The 25,713-nt window shown below is 34.1% G+C and overlaps 1 protein-coding gene across 3 annotated transcripts in view; it reads right to left on the minus strand.

Annotated features, from left to right (window-relative positions):
* Positions 1–25,713, minus strand: part of ssh (Protein phosphatase Slingshot) — a 444,779-nt gene that overhangs the window by 231,192 nt on the left and 187,874 nt on the right. The gene's annotated exons all lie outside the window — the stretch shown is intronic.

Genomic DNA, 25,713 nt, shown 5'->3' on the forward strand with positions numbered 1-25,713 from the left:
TGGACGTGTAAGAGTTTGGAGGAGAACCGGTGAACGATTTTCACAAGCTTGCATTGCTCCAAGAATGCCATTTGGTGGAGGCTCGGTCATGGCTTGGAGAGGTATATCTTCCGACTTCCACAAAGAATTACCCTTCATCGAAAATGGGTCCCTAACTGCACGAAGGTACATTACGGAGATTCCGGAAGAACATGTTATGCCCAACATGGCAGGGCTTGGAGAAAACGCCGTTTTTATGCACGACAACGTGCGTCCGCCCGTTGACAGGATCAGTATGTAATATTTGGACGAAGTTGGAATTAAGAGGGTACCCTGGCCAGCTAGGTCTCCGGACCTGAATCCCATCGAACATCTCTGGGACGATTTGAAAAAACGTATTCAAACCCATACACCTTCTCCTAACAACGCACAGAAGCTTAAGGATCTGTTAGTGAGAGAGTGGAATAACATACCACAACATGTAATCCGGAGAAAAATTGAGAGTATACCCCGTCGTCTGCAAGAGGTTATTAGAGCAAGGCGAGGCAATACGCGATATTGGTCATTGAAATTTCACTGATTTTTTACCACGTTCTGTATTTTCCTTTTTTCGTATGTCTGTTTTATTAACAATTTGATTTGATTTCTCTTTTTTCAATAAAAACAATAAAAAACCATTTTTTTTTCTTTCAAAACAAACATTGATGACAAATAAAAAATACATTAGCCAAAAAAAAGGTAATTACTGCACCAGAGGCAAAAATATTTAAGAAACTTGAAATTTTCAAGATGACTCGGATTTTATGATCGCGAGTGTATATATATATATATATATATATATATATTATATATATATATATATATATATATATATATTTTTCAAATTATTTTTTCGACCGTACTGCCGTACTGTTTTAAATATTGATTTAGAGTATCAGCAATCGGTCAGGAAATAAAACTCTATTTGTTCAGTCTCTCAATATTTCGTCACGATTTTGTGACTTCTTCAGGAGAAAACTGTAAATTTATTAGAATAATTAATGATTATATGTAAACAAAATGAATATTTTAATACTTACAACTATAAGAATGAAAATTTAAATTTTTCTGGCATATCTAAATAAATGACAAATTTTTGTTTGATTTTATTAAGGAGTTATGGTAACCGCAATATGTTATAGAGTGAATTCCCGTTGTACAATTTTCAGCGAGTAGGTTAAAATAAACAGTTTATTTTAACCTACTCGCTGAAAATTGTACAACGGGAATTCACTCTATAACATATTGCGGTTACCATAACTCCTTAATAAAATCAAACAAAAATATGTCATTTATTTAGATATGCCAGAAAAATTTAAATTTTCATTCTTATAGTTGTAAGTATTAAAATATTCATTTTGTTTACATATAATCATTAATTATTCTAATAAATTTACAGTTTTCTCCTGAAGAAGTCACAAAATCGTGACGAAATATTGAGAGACTGAACAAATAGAGTTTTATTTCCTGACCGATTGCTGATACTCTATATCAATATATATATATATATATATATATATATATATATATATATATATATATATATATATTATTCATATATAAGAAGATGATCTGTTTGCAGCATCTGCAGAATTGTTTTCAGGTGCAGCTTTTACGTGGTTTATGAATAACCGCAATTATTTTTCAAATTGGTCCGATTTAGCTCAGAAATTTAAGTCTGATTTTCTGCCCTATTCTTTTCAAGACGACCTTTTGGATCAAATTAATAATCGTAAACAGAAGCCAGACGGTTGTGATAAAGAAAATACTCTAAAACGTAATTGCTTTAAGTGTTCGGGAAACTAACGATCGGAGATCCGTCCCCTGAGCGTTTCTCCGTCCACACCCCCATCAGGGAACCAAACCGGTATACACAACAAAACAACTAAAGCTCTTTCATCTTTTCTTCTTCCCCAAAAAAAATACTATTCTTAAAACAAATTTAGCACTGCTACGCCGCCTACTTTTTAGTTAACCCATCTTATCTTCCCAAAGTTAAAACCAGAATGAGCGCTAATTGCTAAAGAATAATTGAAGTGACGGACTCGTTACAGAATCTGTAGCTGAAGTTGTGTAGTTTGGAATAACGTACTTGTGCAAGAAGCAGTTTAAAACGTTTTACATCGTTTGTAAAGTGAACGGTTTCGAAGATTAGGTTCTAACACTGGAAATTCTATAGTGACGGTCAATGAAAGTGATAAATTTTATTGGTCTCATGGGAATCGTAAAAAATGGCAAAAATCGCGTTTTTTGTTTTATTTAAAACGTTTATTTAACAGCTTTATAGAAAGCTGATTTCATTTGCTTCAAAATTCAAAAACTGCACTCTTCAATTTTAAAACTCAGTTCGATTTTTATCGATAGGACACTCTGATCAAAAGATATCGAATTTTTACCGTCGAGCTAAAAATTTGATTTCGCGCGCGTAACTGACATTCAAAATCGCCGGTCGCTTCAAGCGTTGCTTCTGAGTAGGTACTAATTAACATTTTTGTTCAAAATTATCTCATCAACATTTTTGTTTGAAACATTTTTTTCTTGGCAAATCCATATTTTCCGGGGGTTTTAGGGGAAGCCCGGGGTAGAAGTGGCAAACTTTTTGGCATCTTTTTTTGGTGACATTCTCGGTAAAATTCAGCTTTTTTGTACGACTTTTAGAGGTTCAGTGGCATATTCCTCTCTGGTGACTTAATGTATTTAAACATTTTTCGAAGTAAATATTTGTTTATCTCCTTGCAACAATTTATTCAAAAATCTATTTATAGCATTCTTTCTAAACAAAGTCTCAAACAAATCCCAAACAATCAAGCTAATAGCTCCTTAGCATTTCTAAACAAAACTGTAAAAGAAAATACTTTCAGGTAAATTACGTCCTCCGATAATTCTTTTGTTGTTGTAGTAGGTACAGGCACAGGTAATGGACACTGTTTACATAGTCCGGCGAGTCTCTTTATCTAACTGAAATTCCTCTTCTTATTATCCATTATAAAAGGTCTTTTGTTGTTTACAAGCGGTGTTTAAGGTTTTCAAGTTGTTGGAATATCTGTAAATATGAATCATGCTGGCTTGAGTCTAACGGATTTTCAATTGAACGAGTACGGTTGATTAATGGTTTTTTACTTACTATTTTGCGTATTCCTACACTTTTTGTGAATGAAACCGTGTCCAAAGTATTTCAATACAATTTAACGGACTATTTTTAATACAATACTAAAAGGAATAAGCAACTTATCATTGAAACAATGTTTTGTTTCCGGAATGTATACTAAACATAAAAACTCACTGAAGTAGAGCTTCTATAAAAGTAGCACCCTTGTGCATGAGACTTAAAAGTATATATCCAAATAAAGTTACATATGCGTATGTACATTAATTACTATTTAAATGGGAATAAGCCACAATTAAAGGTTAAAGTACGTACTTTAACATTTAATTGTGGCTTATTCCCATTTAAATAGTAATTACTTTAAAATGCCACAAGAAAATAGCTTCAGAACAATATTAAATACATTAATTTTAATTTTAATATACCATGTGACACAACTGTGAGTACACAAATATAATTACATCATTAATTGCAGTAAATTCAAGAAATGTTTATGTGTACTTTTTAATCAAAGTCTATTTAGATATTTATTATTTATTACTATTGTCCATTAATCAGCTCTTCATAGAATTGCGCTGTTTTGTTTTCAATCCATTGTTTAATTTCATATTTATATCTATGTTTTTTATAATTTTTAATTTTTTTAAATTCTCTGTTCTTTCTTCTTGTAATGTCCTCGCACTCAGCATCGAACCACTCATTGCGTGGTGATGGTCTTTGCGGCCCAAGAATGTTATTTGCAGACTACATTATAATGCACAGCCTAGGTTTGGCGTGATTGGTTGGTGGGTGGGTCCCAATTTAAAAATTGGCGGGTTTCATATTTATTAAAATGACAATTGAGGTATCTCTCTTAGGTTATTAATTTAACTTAGAAAAATTATAATAATTTTATATTTATTTTATCTTTTGGGACTCTGAAATATTTTCAGCCCGAAAATAACTTTATTTTGTAACGTATTTTGCTAACATTATTTTCTCTTTTAGGGACTTAGGGAATAACTTAGATTATTTTTCTGATATTTATATACTGTTTTGAGACTTTGAAACATTTTTACTATAAAAATAACTTAGGATTATTTTTACTTTTCAGGTCTTTTTCGACTTAGGAAATTTTTAATACAAAATTTGTGAATAACTTTTTATTTGTTTATATTTTGTTGCATGTCTTTGTTGATTAGTCCCGGAGGCACTACGACAGACACAAATTTCGCATTTTCAGGAAAATCTGACAATTTTAAATAACTTTTGTTTCCCGAAATTATTGGAAATTTTCACTTTTTTTTGCTTTTTGCATTAATTAGTCTTAGGTGTCATAACTAACGACCTTCTTTTACAGATTCTTAGTTCTAAGACTAATTAACACTTTATTTTCAGATTCTTAGTATTAAGATATCTAACCCCTTTCTTTACAGATTCTTAGTTATAATACTAATCAACTTTTATTGCAGATTCTTACTTGTAATAAACATTTAATTGTATTTTAATAAAGGTATTTGTCCCGCTAGCTAGGGTTCATATATAACCCATATGTCCACGGACCGTGATCCCTATATGCCCCGGTCCAACATAGCTATGGATAGTGCGACTGGATCACCTTCCCTCATTCCCGAGGGTCAAATCCAGCGACAATTAGTAATACATGTAGTAAAATTTCATAAAATATATGTATAAATGCTTAGTTTAGGCCTGAATTTTAAAGCTGTGTTAAGTAACGATGTTATAATGATATTATATTTGTAGGCTTTTATATTAGAATTGTATTTTTAAATCGGGATGTACTGGGCCCTAGGCAAGGTTTAGAGGGGTTTTCCTCCGCCATTGCACCAATAACGGCCCGCCCCCTCCTTTGATTTCCCAGATTTTTAATAAAGAATAAAGACATTTTAAACATAGCTGTTTAGTGTTTTATTTGGTTTGCAATAGTTATTTCCAGTAAACCTCTGCTTCATTTTGTTCACAATGACAATTTTTCATAGTACTCGATTCACAATATATCTTTTTATTATCCTACATTTGTGGTGAAACATAATTCAGTGTTCTAAAAAATGAAAATGGATAAATGTCAATTTGGATTTATGCAAGGAGGCAGGTCTACATCAGCAATTTTTATTACAAAACAGCTAATTTAACAATTTAGAGTGAAAGAGATAAACTTGCACATAGTATTATTAATCTTGACAAAGCACATGATGAAGTTATCAGAAACCTACTGTGGCAGAGATTTAGTAGGAAAGGAGTGCTGGCTGAATAGGTGAGTGGAGTATAAGCAAGTAACAACTATAATAGTGTTAGAACTACTATATATAGTTAGAAGAACTATTATAGTGTTAGAACGATACAATTGTAGGTGCAACTGGCCAATTTTGTGTGAAAATGGGGCTTCATCCGGGTTTCGCCCATATTTATTCTCATTTGTGCTGGATTAGATAACAACTGAACCTCCTTGGTACAGAGTAGCGGAGACAGGTCCTTAATGAAATATGATTAAAATTAAGTTGGATACAAACAAAATATTTAGAATATTCTTTTAAAGATGATACCTATTTCAAGTCCAGATAGAGTAGTTGGCTTGAATAGACAAGAACTCACAAAAGATGATAATTTTCGGCTTTTAGGATCGATATTACCGTTTTATTTATCATACTTCAATTAAAGGTAAAGGAAAGAGGTAGATTGAATTATGTGTGATAAAAAAGGTACCAAGAAAACTAAAAGGTAATTGTATAGGACTGCTTTTAGACCAGCTATGATGTATGGTACTGAATGTAGGGCAGTAAAAACGGGGATGAACAGAAATTGCATCTTTCTGAAAAACTATAATCTGAGAGAAAAAGGGGAGAGGTACTTAGTCCCTGGAAAAGAACAGAAAAGTTTACAGGAAAATAATTAGAGAAGCCGATCCCACATAGAGAAAGCTAACGAGAATAATAATGTTAATGAATGTTCTAGAAATAAGAAGAACCTCTATAAATCTTAATAAAAAAATTACCTAATCAAATAAATTAAAACAATATCTATATATCTAATAAAAAAAAGCATCACTAGCATATCAAAATAAAAAAAACACAAGTCAGAATTTAATTTTACCTACATAATCTCAAAAGAAAAAATAATTACATTTCTAATAAAACTGTAATAGCCAACTTAATCCTAAAATGTGAATATCATCCGCTTTGTACCAATACCACAGTATATTGCTCATCGAGCAAAAAGACAAAAGAGGGAATGTAAAGGTAGTGGGGGCAAAAATATTGTTAGACATGAAGTGCCATCTTGAGAGGCCAAATTAAACAAGGAAAGAGAGTCTTTCCTTGTTTAAGAAATCAAATTTAGTTGGGTTATGTTATTATTTGTCCCAACTGTCACATGAAATCTTATTTATATTAAAGTTTTTTAACAATTGTTTCACATTTTAGACTGTTATCGTTAATATTTAATTAAAATTTTCTTGTCTAAGACACATTCTGAAAACTATTTTATAGCTACTGTTAATAAGTGTCGAAAAATTTAAATTTGGCGCATTCGCATTTCCGGATATGTCCGCCATCAGAGGCCACTTTTTTGGTCTCCTTTTAATAACGATTAGATTCCCTCTTTTGTCTTTTTGCTCGATGATATTGCTACTCTGTATATTGCCTAATAAATTCTTTAGCGATATACCAATATATTCTTTGGATATACTGTGTCACAATACCTCAATTGTCATTTTAATAAACATGAAACCCGCCAATTTTTAAATTGGGACCCACCCACCAACCAATCACGCCAAACCTAGGCTGTGCATTATAATGTAGTCTGTTATTTGCTGCATCTTTAATATAATTTTTACACATTTCCCATTGTTCACTAATTGTTAGATTCTCTTTAGTTATGTATTTATTTTCGATATAGTTTTGAAACCTTTCTACCGTTTGCGGGTTTTTGAGGAGTTTATCTCAGTTTACCTATCAGAATTTTTAATAACATTGATTTGGCTTTAAGTATAAATAATATACAGACAACAAGATCTCAGGCAGTTTTGTTTCGGTTGATGAGGTCAGATGTTGAGTGACCAAGGCGGCCTTAAGTGTAGTATAGGGTTGATAAATCGCAGTAGCGGTTTTTGTATTTGTTTTTCTTTTTTTTTGATCGAGAAAATATAGAAATTCATATATTTCTAGAGTTCTACCATGGGGGCACATCCAGAGGCTGCACGGCCCACACTTTCGTTTGAATCGTTTTGTATCAAGTATAATCTAAGTACCTATAGCCGGTTCACAATTTGTTGATAGCTAACTACAAGTTTAACCCTAATTAGAAAACTGAAATACAGAGAGGATAGGTAATACGATATAATAGTAAAAACCAACCTAAAACTGACGGTTTAAGACGTTTTCGACTAACCCACCTTATATCTGAAGGAATACAATACCTTATAATCCTATTACGGGGGTATTTTGAATGGTTAGAGATGAACGACCAGTGTCGTAGAGTATATGATTGAAACATTTATTTGAACTAAATAAATATATTTTTTTTAAATTGTACTTATGTAAATTGTATTTTTTAATAAAACTTATTTATTTTATTCAAAAATAAAAAGTTTCTTGCCATTTGTAAAAGATACATTTATTTAATTAAGGAAAAAGGCGCCAAATGTCGCCTGGCATAATTTCCAATGTGTTTTAAATGTATCCATTATTTTCGAATCCGTAGAAAACTAATAAATATTTTTGAAAAATTTAAACGCAGAATGAAAGATTACATTATTACTGAGGGCAGAAAGTCCCTGAAAACTTCTACAATGTTTATTTTAATATGTTATGTAACAGGGGTGAAAACAAAAGAGAAAATATAGTATAATTTTTAATTGAAAATATTGCATGCAAAAGAAACTTTTTATTTATTCTAATAAATATTTCATTCTGCCTTTAAATTTTTCAAAAATGCTGTTTAGTTTTCTCCGGATTTGAAAAAAAAAATGGATACATTTAATACACATTGAACATTTTGACAGGCGACATTTTGCGCCTTTCCCCTTTAATACCTTACGATTACAAGTATTATTACTTACCTTATATAATTACGATTAGAAAACTATTCAAATTCAAAATAAATAGGATCAACTTCGGAATCCGAGTCTTCTTGAGGGTTAATAATTAGCGGTTTTGTCTCTACGGTCGCATCAATTATGTTATCAAGATCCCATATTTTTTGTTCTTCTTCTATTACATGCCTTACTGCATCTTTCCAGTTTTGTTCTGTAATATGTTGTAAAGAGTCGTATAACAATTCACGTACAGCTTGTATTTTATATAACGTATTTTTTCTAGCCACATAACTTTTCATTTGTGCCCAAATGAGTTCAATTGGATTTATTTCGCAGTGGTAGGGTGGAAGTCTAAGGACTGTAATGTTTCGCCTTTCCGCCATTTTGTCAACTATGTATTCCTTGAACTTAGATTTGTGTTGCCGGGCAATTTTTAGAAGTTCTGCTTTTACCATTCCATCTTCGTAAGGCAGACACTTATTCCGCAGCCAGTCAAGAATATCCTGTTTCTTCCACGCAGTCGTTGGAAGTCTTTCTACTAGTCGTGAATGATAAGGTGCATTATCTAATACTATAATTGAATGTGGTGGTATGTGTTCAATCATCTGCTCAAAATACTCTTCGAAAACATCAGCTGTCATCTGCTCGTGATAGTCTTTTGTGCTTTTGGACTGAAATTCCAACAAACCATGCTTAACAAATCCTTTTTCACTGCCGATGTGAGAAATTATTAATCTACTGCCTTTACTAGAAGGTGGGGAGATACCAGTAGACCAACCTTCCATAAAGGCTTGCCTGGAGCTTAATATATTTTTATCTGACCAAATTTTTTTTAGAGTATGGCCTGAGTTTACTTACGTTTCATCCTGGTAGAAGATGGGCCTTCCTTCAGCCCGGAATTTTCGTATGGATCTTAGATAATTTCTTCTTCAACATATTATCTCCTCCCAGTCAATCAAAAGTGATTTTCGGTCTGATTTCTCCCACCGGAAATTTAATTCTTTTAAAACTTGCCACAATTTAGTTCGTCCGATATGAGGCAAATCCGGGTCGTCTCTAACTTCTTGTAAAATTTTGTTTAAAAAAGCCTATTGAAATTCATCAATTTCAATAGGCTTTTTCCCTCTCTTTAAGTGTTCATTTGTGTTTGGGTTAGCTATACCGTGTTGTTTTCTTTCTGATAGGAACCTATATATAGTTGACTCTCCTACGCCAGTCATGTTGGCACAACTTTCGACTATGTTGCGAACAGTGTTTGTGGGATTCTGAGAAACCAGAGCATCGTGAACATTCAGACAATAGTCTTCTCTCTTGGTGAATAGACAGACTTACTGACTGTACGCAACAGTACCGGTGTAAAACTTGATGATGTTGATGATGAAGCCATCACAAACAATCTAACAAAACGAGCACGAGCGAAAGGTACGTATATGTTCGTAGGTATATGGAATAAAAAATCACTCACGCACTGCATATAATTCGCAAAAGAAATATTCGAGACGCTAATTACTGCCGTAGACGCGGACACACCGACGAGCCGTAAATTAGATGCGATCAAAAACGTACTAAACAAAAAAATTGTTTTCGTTCGTAATAACTTCACCCTTTTAAGTTAAGTTTCGAATATAAACTGAACAAACGAGGCACGTGGCCAAAGCATACCCATTATATTATTAAAACTCTGGGGAATTTCATCCTAATTATCTTGCAACGAATAGTACCTTCGGATATGAATTCCAGGTTTTCTAGTAAAGTGATTAAACGATTGAAAGATTAGTATTGAAATATCCAAAGAGATAAGGTATTCTTATTTACAAAATTGTTAATCGTTAAATTCTTATTTTTATTAATATAATATAATTACAAACATTAGCCGTGAAAGTTTTAATTGTTTTTTTTGCTAAATATATTAGTATTAAAATATTATTAATATTATATATATATATATATATATATATATATATATATATATATATAACAGTATTAAAAAATATTATATTATTATTTAATGAATAAACACCTCAGGAACGCCTATGGTTTACGACCGTTTTATGAGTTTGAGGCACATTTCGTGCTCTCAACAATTTATGAACGGAGAATAATCTAAGTCGAAGCATACATCTTCTGTTTCTATTTGCCTTTAAAGGTTGTGAATGCCTTTTTTAAGAAGCCGCTTCACTACATGCCTGGCGGTGAAAGAGTTTGCGATAGATGACCGCTGAATTTCTAGGCAGGTACATTTAAAGATATTTCTCGATAGATTTTTATAGTTAGATAAAATCTATATACATAATTTATTTTACGAATAAGTGTTTATTTACTATTTATATTACGTATTTGATTTACAAAACAAAAAAGTTTTTTCGGTAGAAAAATTGTGGTCCCTACCCCATACTACTTATTTTTGAATCTTTAACCCTAAAGTTAATATTCAAAAGATTTTTAAGGAACCAATAAGAAAAAAGATTTATTGCAAATTTTAAAGACCTCGTATATAAAAAAAGAATATGTTTGTGATACGTATGCAGAAACTATGGGTCGTACAATTGTAAGACTGCAACCATATTACTGTAATTTTATTTCTATAGAAAACTTCATCTTCTTCTTCAGGTGCCATCTCCGCTACGGAGGTTGGCAATCATCATAGCTATTTTAATTTTTGAGGCAGTAGCTCTAAATAGTTGTTTTGAGCTGCATCCAAACCATTCTTTCAGGTTCTTGAGCCATGAAATTCGTCTTCTTCCGATGCTTCTTCTGCCATCTATCTTTCCTTGCATTATGAGTCGCAGGATGCCATATTTCTCGCCTTGTCCATCACATGTCCGAGATACTGTAGCTTTCTTTCTTTAATTGTAAGTTCAACTTCCTTCTCTTTACCTATTCTTCTCAGTACTTCATTGTTCGTAACTCTATCTACCCAGGAAACCCTCATAATTCTTCTATAGGTCCACATTTCAAAGGCTTTAAGTCGTCTCAATGTGTCTAGATTTAACGTCCATGATTCCACTTCATAGTATAGTACACTGTATACGTAATATTTTGTTAGGCATACTTTAAGAGCTTTGCCACATAGGACCTTTTTCATTTTCATAAAATTAGAACATGCTTTTTCGATTCTGACTTTGATTTCTGCAGTGTAGTCATTATTTTCTGTTATAAGTGTTCCTAGGTAAGTGTACTTTTTTACTCTTTCGATCTGCTGGCTCACTACTATCAAGATTTCGTTAGTATTATGGTTGTTTTTACAAATTTTCATAAACTTCGTCTTTTTGATATTGAGCGAGAGTCCGTACTCCCTACTACACATTACTATTTTACTTAGTCTTTCCAGGTCTTATAAAGAGTCTTTCCAGGTCTTGTAAACTATCGGCTATTATTACTGTATCATCTGCATATCTGATGTTGTTAACTAAGACTCCATTTACTCTTATGCCGACTGTTTCATCTTCCAGAGCTTCTCGAATTACCTCTTCAGAATAAGCGTTAAATAATAGAGGTGATAGTATGCAGCCTTGCCTGACTCCTCTCTTTATTTCCATTTCTTCAGATGTCTCTTTTTCAATTCGTACTATTGCTCGCTGATTGTAATAAAGGTTTGTTATTAGCCTTAAATCTCTGTCATCTAGGTTTTTATTTTTTAGAATTTCCATGAGTCGGTCATGTTTTACTTTATGAAGCGCTTTATTGTAGTCTATAAAACAGACGTAAAGAGGACGGTTAACATCCAAACATCTCTGCGTCAGCACGTTGAAGGAGAATAGTGCCTCTCTGGTACCCATACCATTATGGAACCCATATTGTGTGTCACTAATATCCAGCTCCAGTTTAGAGTGAATTCTGGCGTGGATAATTTTCAATAGAACACATGTGGCATCAATTAAAACCTGGCATTAGGAGAAAAAATGTTACACCTACTCTAAGCGCTTTTGTAATTCAACTTATTAATAGTGAATTACAAATTTTAAAAAATTACAAAAATTAATATTAGCAGCTGGTAAAATGCAATTGCAGATATAGAAAAAGTTGAAAATTCCTATCTTCGTATCGATAATTTTTAAAATATTGTTATTAATTAAGCAGATGATAATGATAGTGACGCTGATTTCACACACATAATATTTTTGTGTAGCTGTATTATAATTTTGTAAATAAATATTTCATATGCTTTTATTTCTTCAATTTTTTTATGTTCATGTGCCAGTTTGACTACTCTAAAATTTTCTATGTAAATCGGGATATTTCATATAAAATTCGTACGATTCTTGGACTCAGCACAGCCGTTTTAAAAATTCAATTCGTTCTGTGTTCGTTGCTTAGTTTACCGCTTTCCAAAAGTACGCATACGTCAAGGCACTATATTTGTGAACATACCATACTAATATTTTTTATCTGGACGAAACTATCAAAGTTTGGTAAGATAAACAGGTTACAAATTCATGTGAGGCGTTTACTGAAAGTTTGTCTACTGTATTAAAATTTCCAACCGGTAGAGAAGCATAATTTTTTACTTTTCTATCAGCAAAAGAATATCACCGTCGTATTACAGATTATTCCGTATTCTTTATTTATTATCTATTTTTGTTAGCAAAGGTTGCTGCACTTTAATAATTACAATTTTTTGGTCGTCTGCCCACAAAAGTTCCGCCGTCATGATACCGCACGAGTCTACCAGCATTGTCATTGTAATTGCTAATTATTCTTATACAAACGACATCAAATTGCCAATAAAGAACAAAGCTCACTTTCTATAACAAATTATATATGCAAATACAATACAAAGTTCAAAGATTTAAACGTCGTTTCGACATCCCATTGAAAATTCTTCCAGTACGACACGCAACAAGAAAAACAAACACAATTCCAAATCATTTCGCGTTTAACAATTTAAATTCAGCGAGTCGACTTTCAATTGTTTTGTAATGATAATATGCATCGGCATAATCACGTAGGCCGAGACTGCCCTTTTGAACTTGATTCAACTCTTTTTTTGTTTCGTTGTTTTAAAGAGTGGTCGTTCGCGCGCGCCTAGACCACTTTCACTTCAATGACACTTTCTCGACTATGCCGAAAAAACGTCGAGGACGGGTGAATTCGTAATGAGAATGAGTATGGAAACGATAAAGATGTTGATGATAAAGACCGGCATGTCGCAACCAAGCGGGCACCCACTGTCTCTTTGGTATCAACATATTTTATGGTAAAAATTGTTTTAAAATTTCGGTAAAATCTGAATATCGGGGGCCAATTATTCTTCCTTTTGCATATGTTTGTCCTGTTCTGTGAAGTGTTGTCATTTGTATTTGGAAATAGAAGAAAAAGAACAGCCCAGAATGGTACTGTGAAGTATGTAAAAGATATATATTGAAAAGGAATGAAGCACACATGGAAAGGCATACACAATGAAGCACATACTATATTGTGTTAGACATTCAACCATCTAAATAAAATATCACTTCTGTTAATAAGATTGCTCCTCACTACCATAATATGCAAAAGTCCTTGTTGTAGATAACAGATTATTGCTCTAAATTCTCCCATATCTCCATGATACTGAGAGAGTCTAATGGCCAGTACCCAAGGTACTGGCCATTAGACCAAAAACTTATTGGCAAAAAACTATGAAAGCTCAGTTCCATTACATTTTCGCAAGCGTATGAAAGTACCTACATCATGGAGCCGTTGCCAGTATCTGTCGTGAATTTTAAACAGGATATGACTTTTAGTGTGCAAGTAAAATGTGTGGTGTTAAATGTATTGAACTATCATCTGAACTTAAAAAATGGTGACAGCTTGACTATTACTGTGGAAAAAGTTTAAAAAATGTGCGGTGTGAGTGTTCGCAAAATTTATGACATCCGCGAAAAGGACCAGCAAGGTGAACTAAAACCGGTACAAAAAAGGAAAAAAAAAACAGTTTCCAGTACAATTCACGTTCTGAGTGATGCACAGGAGTTGGCTTGTGTAAGATCAAATAGGGGGTATGAAAGAAAACAACCATACTGGTGGAACGAGCAGCTTGAAAATCTGAGGACAAATTACATGAGAGTAAGGAGCGTAAGAGGTTAAGAAGAGTACAAGCAGGATATTTGGAAGAGAGAATAAATGAATTAAAGCGAATGCAGAATGAATATAGGAATGAGATAAGAAGATCTAAGAAAGAAAGGTGGAGTAACCTGCTTCAGGATCTTGAAAGGGGATATCTGGGGGCAGGGCTTGAAGATTGTCTGTACTGAATTGAAGGGGAAAAATACACCCTACCCCCTAACTCTTTCCTCAGGTGGAGGATAGGCGTGAAAGGGTTATTGGTTTCGTAGATGCGGAACCTTTTACTGAGTTGGAACTCAGCGAGGCTGTTGAACGGATGAAGATCCGAAAGGCACCTGGCATAGATGGAGTCATACCGGAGATAGTAAGACTCGTCGCACTAAGATACCCGCAGGTTTTCCTGAGATTACTAAACAAACTGCTTGAACAACAGCAGTTTCCAACAATGTTGAAAGAAGCTAAGGTTGTCCTTATCCCGAAAGGTAGAGGTGAAGATGAAAAGGTACGATTTCGGCCAATTTGCCTTCTTAGTTCGATAGCTAAATTGTACGCTGCCAGATGTTGGAAAAAAACTGGGAATTCAACCGCGATGTACACCAAATCTTCGTGGACTTAAAACAAGCCTACGATTCTGTTAGCAGAGAAACATTGTGGGAGACCATGGTAGAAATGGGAGTACCTGGAAAACTGGTACGATTAGCACAGGTGAGCACAGAGAACGCTTCCGCACGGATCAGAATTGGCAGCACCACATCGGAGGAATTCCTCATTGACACCGGGCTTAGACAAAGAGTTCCTCTCGCCCCCCTGCTATTTAAATTTGCACTGGAACATGCGGTAAGGAAAGCTTCACCACAACTGACAAACGGATTTGCCGCCCAAAGAGCCAAACGGAGCCAAGAAAGTTGGTCTGAAGGTCAACGAGGACAAGACCAAGTACAAGGTGGTTACGAAGAACCGAAGACCCAAGGCCAAGGGTTAGACAAAACGTAACAATCAATGAATACAACTTTGAAGTCGTCAAAGAATTCAAGTACCTGGGAGCGATCATAACATCTGAAAATAAATATGAAAAGGACGTGGCAGCCAGGATCATTGCACGAAGCAGGGCACATTACTCATTAATACCGTACTTAAATCAAAAATACTCTCAATACCAGCAAAAATAAGAGCGTACAAGACAATCATTCGTTCCACAATAACGTATGGAAGCGAGACATGGACTCTGAACCAGCGGGAAACGACAAAATTACTGATACTGGAAAGAAAGATACTGCGGACTATCTATGGGCCTTGCAGAGAAGAGACAACAGGAGAATGGAGAAGAAGACACAATGATAAACTCCAGACAGTATAAGGAGAAGAAAACATAGTACGCTACATTAAAGCAAACCTAGTAAGATGGTCGGGCCACGTAACTAAAATCGAGTGACGAAAGACTCCTGAACGCCACATTCTGGGAAAGGTCTGATGGCAGAAGGTCAGTTGGTCGCCCAAGAAAGAGATGGAAGGACGCAGTAGCCAGTGATCTACGCAAAATGGGAATACAGCAATGAGAAATAGCTGCTCAGGACCGACAACAATGGAGGAAAATAGTAAAAGCGGCCAAGACTCACACAGAGTTGTAGAGCCAAATGGCGATGATGATAATGTTTTTCTATTAAGTATTTATGAGATATTATCTTTAAACATTTTCCATATTTCTACACCATTGTTTTCATATATTGTTTTATTAAGCTGGTTATTTAGATATGCTTCTATTTGTTTTTTGTTATTCTCAGTTATACTTGTTTTTGGTGCTAGGGACTTTTTAAAAAATTTTCGAGCTTGACTTTAATCTTAGCTATTATGGTTTGAACCGATATCTGCATTAGGATATATTGTTATGAGAGGAAGGTACTGAGGAGAATTTACGGAGCGACGAAAGATGCTGGTGTGTGGAGAAAACGATATAACTTAATAATGTACAGAATATACCAGGAACTGCACTTGACTGGACTGAAGGAAAATTCTAGAAAAGGCTAGGAAAAACATAGTGTTATAAAACCAGAAAGATGATAATGAATTATCTAAGTGAAGGCATTAGCCTTAACATAAATAACTCGGGACTGCGATACGGAAGTAATTAATTAATGAATTTGCTATGCTGTGCATTTTAGAAGCCTTTCTATTCTTTTAATTTTCTAGCTTTGGTTTATACCAAAGTTCTCTGAACCCCGTTCGTAACAATTACAAAAAGTATAAATCAAAGACGGGGGAGATTAGGAATCACGGAAATCGAATTCTGAAGAAGATCGATATGGATATCTAGAACAAAACGAATAACAAACGAAAGAGTTAGAGAAAAAATGTAAAGAATCGTAGAGCACAGCAAAAACAAACAGCTGTTGTGGATGTCCAAACAAGTCTTAGGATAAAAACTAGAAAGAAATTTACAAGGAAGATCCAGAATGAGCAGGACAAAACGAATTGATAAAAATATGAGAGACGGAACCTGGAGGACGTCTTATAAAATGACCGATCGAATGGAGATTGGAAATTGGAACTCTTCGGATAATATATAATGAATTACTAAAACAAAATTAAACAAATATACTGGTTAGATGGTAGATATTCCCAACTTGGCACCAGATCAAAGTTGCTAATTTATTAGACTACAATAAACAGTTGTCCATAAATACATACTAAAAAAGAACATCCTTGTTACATCTAATTTCTTCTCTAATGTAGGTTTAATCAATTTAAAATGTATTCGTGACGATGGCTACCCATTTATTACCCAAACATCATTAAGTCGACACTATTCCTTCGACTTCTGTCTACTCTTGCGAGATAAGATAAACGGCGCTATTAACAACTAGTCGTCCATAAAAAATAAAGTCGTAAAACAAAAACCGACAGGATCTATTGTCGATAGTCGCTCGAGCGAACCCACAGTTGTACTCGACACTGATTTCTGTCCTTTCTTCAGTTGGTTCTGACCAAGCGTACATAAATATTGGTCGGTTTGATGGCTATTGTGCTGTTAACAATCGGAGCGTGAAAAAAGTGCAAAGCTATTACGACTGTGGGCAGGGAAGTACGTCGGAAAAGGGACAATCAATGAAATTTAAATCTAAATATAGTGATGAGGTGAAACCAGACACGTCGTATTAATGGAAAAGTAGGCTATAATTTACTGATGGTACCTTTTCAATATTAGGCCGAAACATAGTTTGCTCCACTCTCATTTCCAGATAGTTTTCCCCACGTACGTAGATGAGAAATATAATTCAGATTTTCTTTGAAATTTGTCGATATAGGAGCTGGATTAGACCAAAACAATAGCTAAGACGGTAATGTGACCAGGATCATTATTTCATTTGTAACAATATCTTAACGAACTGAAAGCATATCGAGGGCCAAGCAATTGACACAGACAAGTTAAATATTTCCTCGATGAAAATTTTTCAGTAAAATCAACATTCTATTGTATAGGTAAACAACTAGAAGAGATTATTTATTATTTATGTATATATAAATAAGTGTTTTGTCCGTCGCCATGCCTACGGTCACTCCTCTCAATTTGTTTTGACTTCCTTTTTTATCTTAGGAAAAGTAGCTAGGTTGGCTCCTATGGACGCAAAGACCAAAGAACTATTGATGCTCCTTATGTTTTCCTTGAATCATTTACTTGCAGGATCGTTTCCTATAATTAGGTTTTGGAGAAGTGCCGGATAATAATTGCGGTGAACTGTAATTTTTCCCTTCTGGCAGCACATGGTGAATTTTCCATCCGTTGGTCGTTCTGCAATGAAGTGCATCTTCATCAACCAGCATTGCTTCTGCGTCTTCCTGCAAGCGGTTTTGTGCAACACGCATTGGTTGCGTATATTTTTTTGGAAAGCAAGTTGTTCTTGTTGTCGTTCTTGTCACTGTTCAGGTGTCTCTCGTTGCGATTGCTCTTCTCACATCTCTGTCTCTCGGGCCAATCGGGCTTGACGATCCTCATAATAGGTCTCCTGCGCTCGGTAGAGACGTTGCCACTAAGGTCCCTTCTACTGGCGGCTTCCTCGTGAGTTTGCACACTTTGGCGAGCCTGGCGAGGTACGGCTTCTTGTACCAACATTGCGTGTCGTTCTTCCTCAGTCTACAGATCTCCATGTCGACGAAGCCGCACCAAGTCATCCTGCCTTCTACTGGCAGCTTCCTCTGGAATTTACTGAGATTGACGTGTCTGCCAAAATACTAAATCTCGGCCTAGTCGACCTTGCCTTTCAAAGTCATCTTCCAATGATCTTCGTATCATCTGTGACGTGGATTCTCGCTGCTGCCTACTTAAAACTAAATATAACCAGAGATAAAACTTATAACTAAAATTTTACAAGAACTAATGAATCAGAAAAAAAGTTTAGCAGATGAACAACAGAGTTTTCGTACTGGAAGATCATGTATAGGTGCAATATTCGTCATAAAGCAAATTACTAAGAAATCACTGAGTATAATAGACCAACATTTCTGTGCCTGACAGGCTTGAGAAAGTATTTGACAGACTGAGACTCAAAGATGTAATCCATTTTCAGCATAATAGATAAGTTCCCCTAGATATCATAAAAACTATCGAAAACATCTACCAAAACCAAAATGGAAGTCAGAATAGATGGACAACTTACATAACCTATAGACATAAACAGTAAAATATAAAAACGGGACTCATTGAGCTCTATGCTCTTCAATTTAATCATGGATGAAATCATCAAGTGTCAACAAAGGAAGAGCATACAGAATGGGAAACAAAGAAATCAAAATACTGTTATGCAGACGACCCAATATTGACAGTCCAAGATGAAGATAGATTGCAAAGACTAGTCCACAGATTTAACATAAAAAAACGAATTTAATATGGCAGTCTCATCTCAGAAATCTAAAACAATAGTAATCAGCAAAGAACCAATCAGATGTAAAATAGAGATGGTATAAGTATCGAACAAGCAATGGAAATCAAATCCCTTGGAATTACACTGTCCAGCTATGAAGACTTAGGCAAAGAAGTGAGAGATCGAGTACAAAAAGCAAATAGACCTATTAAAATCCTATTAAAAAGCAAAAAAAATCCTATTACTTAATTTAAAATTAAAATTTTGTTACCTTTTATCATTTTCATAATGTTTCTTAGTTTAGAAATATTTTTCAAAGAAATGAAACAATTTCTACAATTTTTTGAGATTCGAGATTTTCGAAAATTTCGAGCCCAGCATCTTGTCTCGTCTTGAAACTTAATACAAAGGCTTGTCTCGATTTCGTCTCGAATTCAAGACGAGACCAGATGAGAATCTTAAGAGTCTCGAATCTTGACGGCATCCCTAATGCCTTAATAACACTATATGGCAAAACTGACATTGCAACCTAAGCAAACTATTTACTTAGATATACCAGCAATCTAGGCCCTTCCGCTCGTGTTTGTAGAGCCCGGGTGCGGTTTTGTTGTTTGATGTTTGTACAGTATAGCCCAAAATATACAGTACTGAACTTATAATTATTTTATTGTTTTAAAAAATACATGTTATTGACACTTTATAACATGTTCTAAACGAACTCCTCCTTTCTCAAGACAGACTTCATACAGATATTCCAGATTTCTCGTAATGTTATGGAATAAAGAATGTCTCAAGTCCACGAAGAAGGCTCTTACGGCATCCTTTAACTCATTGATGGTTTGTGGTGCCCGTTTAAAAACGGCAGTTTTAGCCATGCCCCAAATGTATGCGTCTGGATATGTTAAGTCTGGCGAATGAAATGAATTTGTTGGGAAAATGTCCCTGAAGAAATTGAAGAACTGCGACAGCAGTATGGCAAGTTGCTCCATCCTGCTGGAAAAATTGGTCTCGAAATGCCAAATTACGTGCACGACAAAATTGACGTAGATCAGGGATAAAGCGTGTTAAAATTTGTATGCACCTCTGTTGATTAAGTGTGACTTGTCTACCATTTTCTTTGATAAAGTATGGACCAAAGAGTCCGTGTCTCGAAACTGCACACCAGACACTCACTTTTGCGCTATGTAAGGAAACTTACATACATTTTTCAAAAATTCAGGATTTTCATACTGTAATGCAAGAATTCTGGCGCAATATTCCACTCTACTGTGATAATCCCTGGGATGTAATTGTTGGTGTACCTGAATCACATACGAAAATGCACCCAGCTCCTTCAGGATTCTTTGCAAGGAAGTTCGTTTTATAATAAAGGATATAATTTTTTTTAACCCCTAGGTACTTGACTGACAGAAACCTTGGATAAATGCATAGTTATTTATATAATCTCGGGCGAATAAACATAGTTCTAGTAACTATCAGGACTCCCGGTAAGGGTCCAAAATAAATATGTATTTATTTGTGAACTGAATATTATTGAAGAGAAAAGGAATTTTTTGGCTTACCTCGTCAAGAGACCACTCAAATAAAATTTCGTCCTAGCTATTGGACGTTCAAAGAGATAAAGGGGACTCGAGAGGAGTTAACGAACGCTCTCATTTTGAGGTGACGGTCGGAGATATTAGGAACTACAGTAGGGTCCTTCAGGGTAATTTAAATGCACTCGACGGATAGATGGCGCAAGTAATATTATTTTGAATATTTACTCGGAACTACAGTAGGGTCCTTGAGGTAATTTAAATGTACTCGACGGATAGATTGCACAAGCAATATTATTTTGAATATTTACTCGGAATTATAATAATAAATTTTTTGAAACCTTTAAAACGGTTACAACATATTAACACTTAGAGAATTTCTAAAGCCAGTGTAAGGCATACGCATCAGAATGGCATATGCATCAGAAATAAGATCCGACACAGCCACAACACAAAGGCTACTGGCAACGACAGAGATGAGAGTACTGAGAGATCGAAAAAGGACTGAAGACATTAGAAGAAAATGTAATGTACACAGTTTATAAACGAATGGATACTAAGCAGAGAAAAGAATGGAATAACCATATAAGCAGAATGAAGGAGATTCGTGTGATCAAAATAGCAAGAGATAAATCACCAATTGGTAGAAGAAGTATTGGACAGTTAGAAAGTTTTTTTATAAACTGTCTTTCTCTAAGTGCTTGTTTAAAATATTTCTGGGCATCTCCTATTTTATATGTGGTATTTTTCCTTGCAATAAAACCTTTCACTTGAGCACATACAAGTTCAATAGATAACAATATTAAACTACACAGTTCTGCGCTGTTTCTTGTATTCATCTAGAATCTTGTATTCATGTAGAATGAATTATCTAAACACACTGTAGATTAATGACTCAACCTCAGTAACCCCAACTTTCATTTTAAATCAATATTCCAACAAATATTAAAAACATATTTTCTGTGGTCTATGAAGCGGGCCTCAATTACACAGACGGTAATAATGTTTTTAGTAGATATTCAACTAAAAAGTAAACGTGACTGAATAGCCGACAATTATTATGGGTAAATGAATAAAAAGCCGCTTTCGATATAGAAAATGAGCGGCCGTTTTCAAACGTGCAAACAATACTGACAGAAAAAGCGATTCGCTATCATAAGCAATCATGTGTAACTAGAAGAAATAGTAAAGTATTACGAGACGGCGATGTGGAATATTTTTATTGTCCTGTGCAGATATTGTCGAAACAGATGTAAAGTAAAATTGTAAGCAACCAGTTATTCGAACTTAATCGTTCTTTAGTACCTGTTATTACGGAAAAATTATTTACTTTAACTAGAATCTTTCTTTTAAAATGACAAGATCAGGGATGACTTTCAAAATTTTGTCAGTCAGACGCAGAGAGCAGACAAAATATTCGAAGAGAAAGAGTTGGAACACGTAGGCATCCGGTTAATTGATAACGGTACAATATTACTCAAAACTTTAATGGTTTTTTAAATATGATGTAGAATTTTCTTTTGGACAAAGTTGGTCACCAAAATCGATAGTTTATATTTGTTTGCGTTTAAACCACTACGAGGTTTTGTTTACTTTAGGAGAACGTTGTTTTCGAAGGGAAGAACTATTCACTGTCTGTTTTTTCCTTGTTTCTGCTTTTTTAATAAGTTTTGACAAATGTTTTGTTTTGAACTAGGCATTAGAAAAATAGGACACTTGACGACCCCGAGTTTATTTATCGTCGCGGTAGGGAATTTCTGAACTGGAGGACTTCTCGCTGAGACAGCACCGAGAAAGGTGGTGAACGGCCAGTCGCCGGTGGCCCAGGGCCTTGGGACTGAACCTAGGGCAGAAGGGTAAACTGCTATATGAGCGGAACCAGCAGCAAAAGATAATATTGATGAATTATTAATGTGTCATAAAATCAAAAGTAAGATTTAGGACCGTGTTGTACGAGCACGAATAACATCGCGTTAGCAGCGCCGCGTTAGGGTCGGCCCAACCAGACAATAGCACTACCATGGAGTAAATTATACGAACGACATTTCCAACTTAAAACATATTATTTCCACCTTCTTGCACCCTGTTGTAACCCAGGTAAAACCTGTGCAATAGGGATATTACCTGTGCCCTATTGTTCTCCTGTAAAGGCTTCTGTAATATTTTTAATCTAATGTTAATAATTTTGGAGTAAACTTTATAAACTTCATTCAATAGACTGCTAATTCTACTCTAATAAAGAGATTCATCGTAGAACGATGTTATCATACACTAATAATAGTTTCAAGTATATCCGCTCAAATCGTGACAAACATTTTTCTACTTCTTTCTATTGCTCTTTTTCTTTGCATATCACGATATCGTGCAAATTAATAAATTGAAAAAATGGTTCAGCATCATCATCTACGTCAAACTTTTTATTATAACAGCTTAAAGACTTCTGAATAATAGCGAACCTTTCAATTGAACGCAAGAAGTTTATAGTTAGACTCAAAGATACTTTCATACAGGGCTTCTTAAATTCAGCAGAGTAGGTTTGTTATCTTTCTCCAAATAATTATTTTACTCAAATTTCTTTTGATTTTATTCATTTTTTAACACTGTGTTTGCTTTACTATTTTTCTTCTAAAAATAGTTGGCGCTCAACTTTTCTATCAACTAAATATTCTCTTTAATCATTATTCTTTAATTTAAATTTTCATTTTTATCAGTTAAATTCTCATTTACCTCCGTAGTGTACCGCCCGTGTACTAACTTTCATTTTGTTCCAAGTAGTTACAAGATTGCTTTTGTTGGTGTAGTTCCGAATTTTGATAGTCAGTTGTCACTTCAAGATAATAAAAGTAGGGGATATGTCTTCTCTATTTAAATAAGAATTTTAGTCCATAAACCCATTTCATTTGGTCAATCTACTCCTTGGGGTGAGTCTTAATATGTTGTAAATATTCATTGTTATATATTCTCAGTTGATGATCTTTTAATATTTTTATTATAATAATAACATAACCTATCCATCAGCCATGCTTCATTTAAATTTTGACAAAGCTATATATTTAGATTACACTACGTTTTGGTTTCAATTTCATTTACCTTGGATCAATTGTTTTAATAATTAAAATTCATATCTATTTTTGTAAATCAAATTGTTCTTGTCATTGCAATTTTTTTTTATATTTATTAATTTTCTGGAACCCGTTATATAAACTATAGCAAGCTAATATAACTGATGAAGCAAGCCTACATTCTGAGCTGCTACTACAATGGACTAACAACATCATTGCATAATGCATACATCTTAAACCTATAATTAGCTCCATGTGACTATACATTTAGCCTCTCCTCCAGAAGTGACACGTGTGAAGACTATACTTAGCTCTCCTCCAGAAGTGATTAGGTACATTCCATCCGCTGGATCTTTGCAGAACTAAGACAGTATTATTTTTTAAAATTACGTCACTTTCCTACTCACAGAAACTATATCGATAAACTTAAGCCGCCTGTCCATACACAACAGCATACATCGAACAAAGACTCCCATAAGACGATGGTAAATGATTGATTCACCTACTGGCAATTGTAAGTTTTGTTTTGATAGCGTTTGTAGTGTGTTAATACATTATTTTCGTGTCAATTAAATATTCAATTCAGTCAATTCAAATATACACATTTTTTAACAAACAGTTTTTAACAAACGTTATAACGACTAATCGTTACCGTCGTGTTCGATTTATTAGGGTAAGAATTTATGTATTAACTAATGACGAATAATATTATATTTATTCTAACCTCCAAAGTGACATTTAGTTATTTAAATATGGCTAAAACCACGTTAACGGAGTGATAGTTTATTTTTAGAGTATGCCTGGTAAACCATTAAATTCTCAAGCTCATCTTGTGTTAAATATGTTGAGCTTATTTCGAATTAGAAAACATTAATGGAGGGCCTTTGAAGCCATTTTCATCTATTCAAAACGTAACATTTTGAAATGTATATTCGTTTATCAAAATACATTAGAAAATGGACTGAGCGCACCAGTATTGCTGCTTTAAGCACCAAGTTCCTTCGTAAATCTAAATGGAAAATCTTAATAGTGTGCATCCCAGAGACCTCGTTTTTCTGGACAAAACGTGGTTATTCAAACGGAAATAAAACAATTTCATGGTAAGACAATAGTGTTAAAAGTGTACGTAAACCAGAAAGGTATGACGCTAAACGTTTTATAATTGGTCACGCTGGTTCTTCGAAAGGATTTGTACTGAAGCAAGTTTATTAGTTTGCTCAAAACCTAAAGTAGCTGATTATCATTGGAAAGTGTACAATGAAGAGCCGTCATTAATTGTGATGGATAATGCTGCACATCACAGTGTTCTTTTAGAAAAACAATCTTCCACTGTTTCAAGCTAGAATGGTAATTATTACCTGATTTACAGCTAACTAACAGTAGCGGATTCAGTATTTATAAGAGGGAGGACCGATCGGCCGATGAAAGATGATTAGGTCAGATTAATTTTAAAATTTGAAGAACTATTTGTTTACAATTTGAAGTAATTAATCGTACGAATTTGAGGCGCTATCACTCTAGCCTTAATAAAACAGTGCAATTGACAGATTAATAATTTACATGGCATACCTTGATTTGTATGTAGAGACCAAGCTTTCAAATCGCATGGTATGTATTAACCAAAAAGTGTTAAGTCTTTGTTGAAACAAGTGGAATAATAACGGTGTTCATAGAAATTTTGATATATATATTTTCTTAAATTTAGCAATGAAGACACTTTTATTTCTGATTAGTACGGTTTAAATATTTATTTACAGTAGAGGTTATTGGACAACCTGTAGGTTTTCAAAAATTGGAAAATCACGTTCATATTTGTTTAAAAAACCCAGTTTCTAAAATGCAATAAATGAAATAAAAGAAAATTTCTGTATATGTTTATTTCTGCAGTTTTGGCGACCCTAATCATATATGTATGAGGGATTAAATCAGAAGATACAGCAAGATTTTTTTTTAAATTCTTATTTTAATGAAATAAATGTAAATAATCTGCAATGTATTCTTTAGAACTACTATATAACAATGTTTATCCAAGGTTAAACCAATAAATCGCGAATGTTTA

The sequence above is a fragment of the Diabrotica undecimpunctata genome, chromosome 5 (genome assembly GCF_040954645.1).
Source record: "Diabrotica undecimpunctata isolate CICGRU chromosome 5, icDiaUnde3, whole genome shotgun sequence".
Lineage (NCBI taxonomy): Eukaryota > Metazoa > Arthropoda > Insecta > Coleoptera > Chrysomelidae > Diabrotica > Diabrotica undecimpunctata.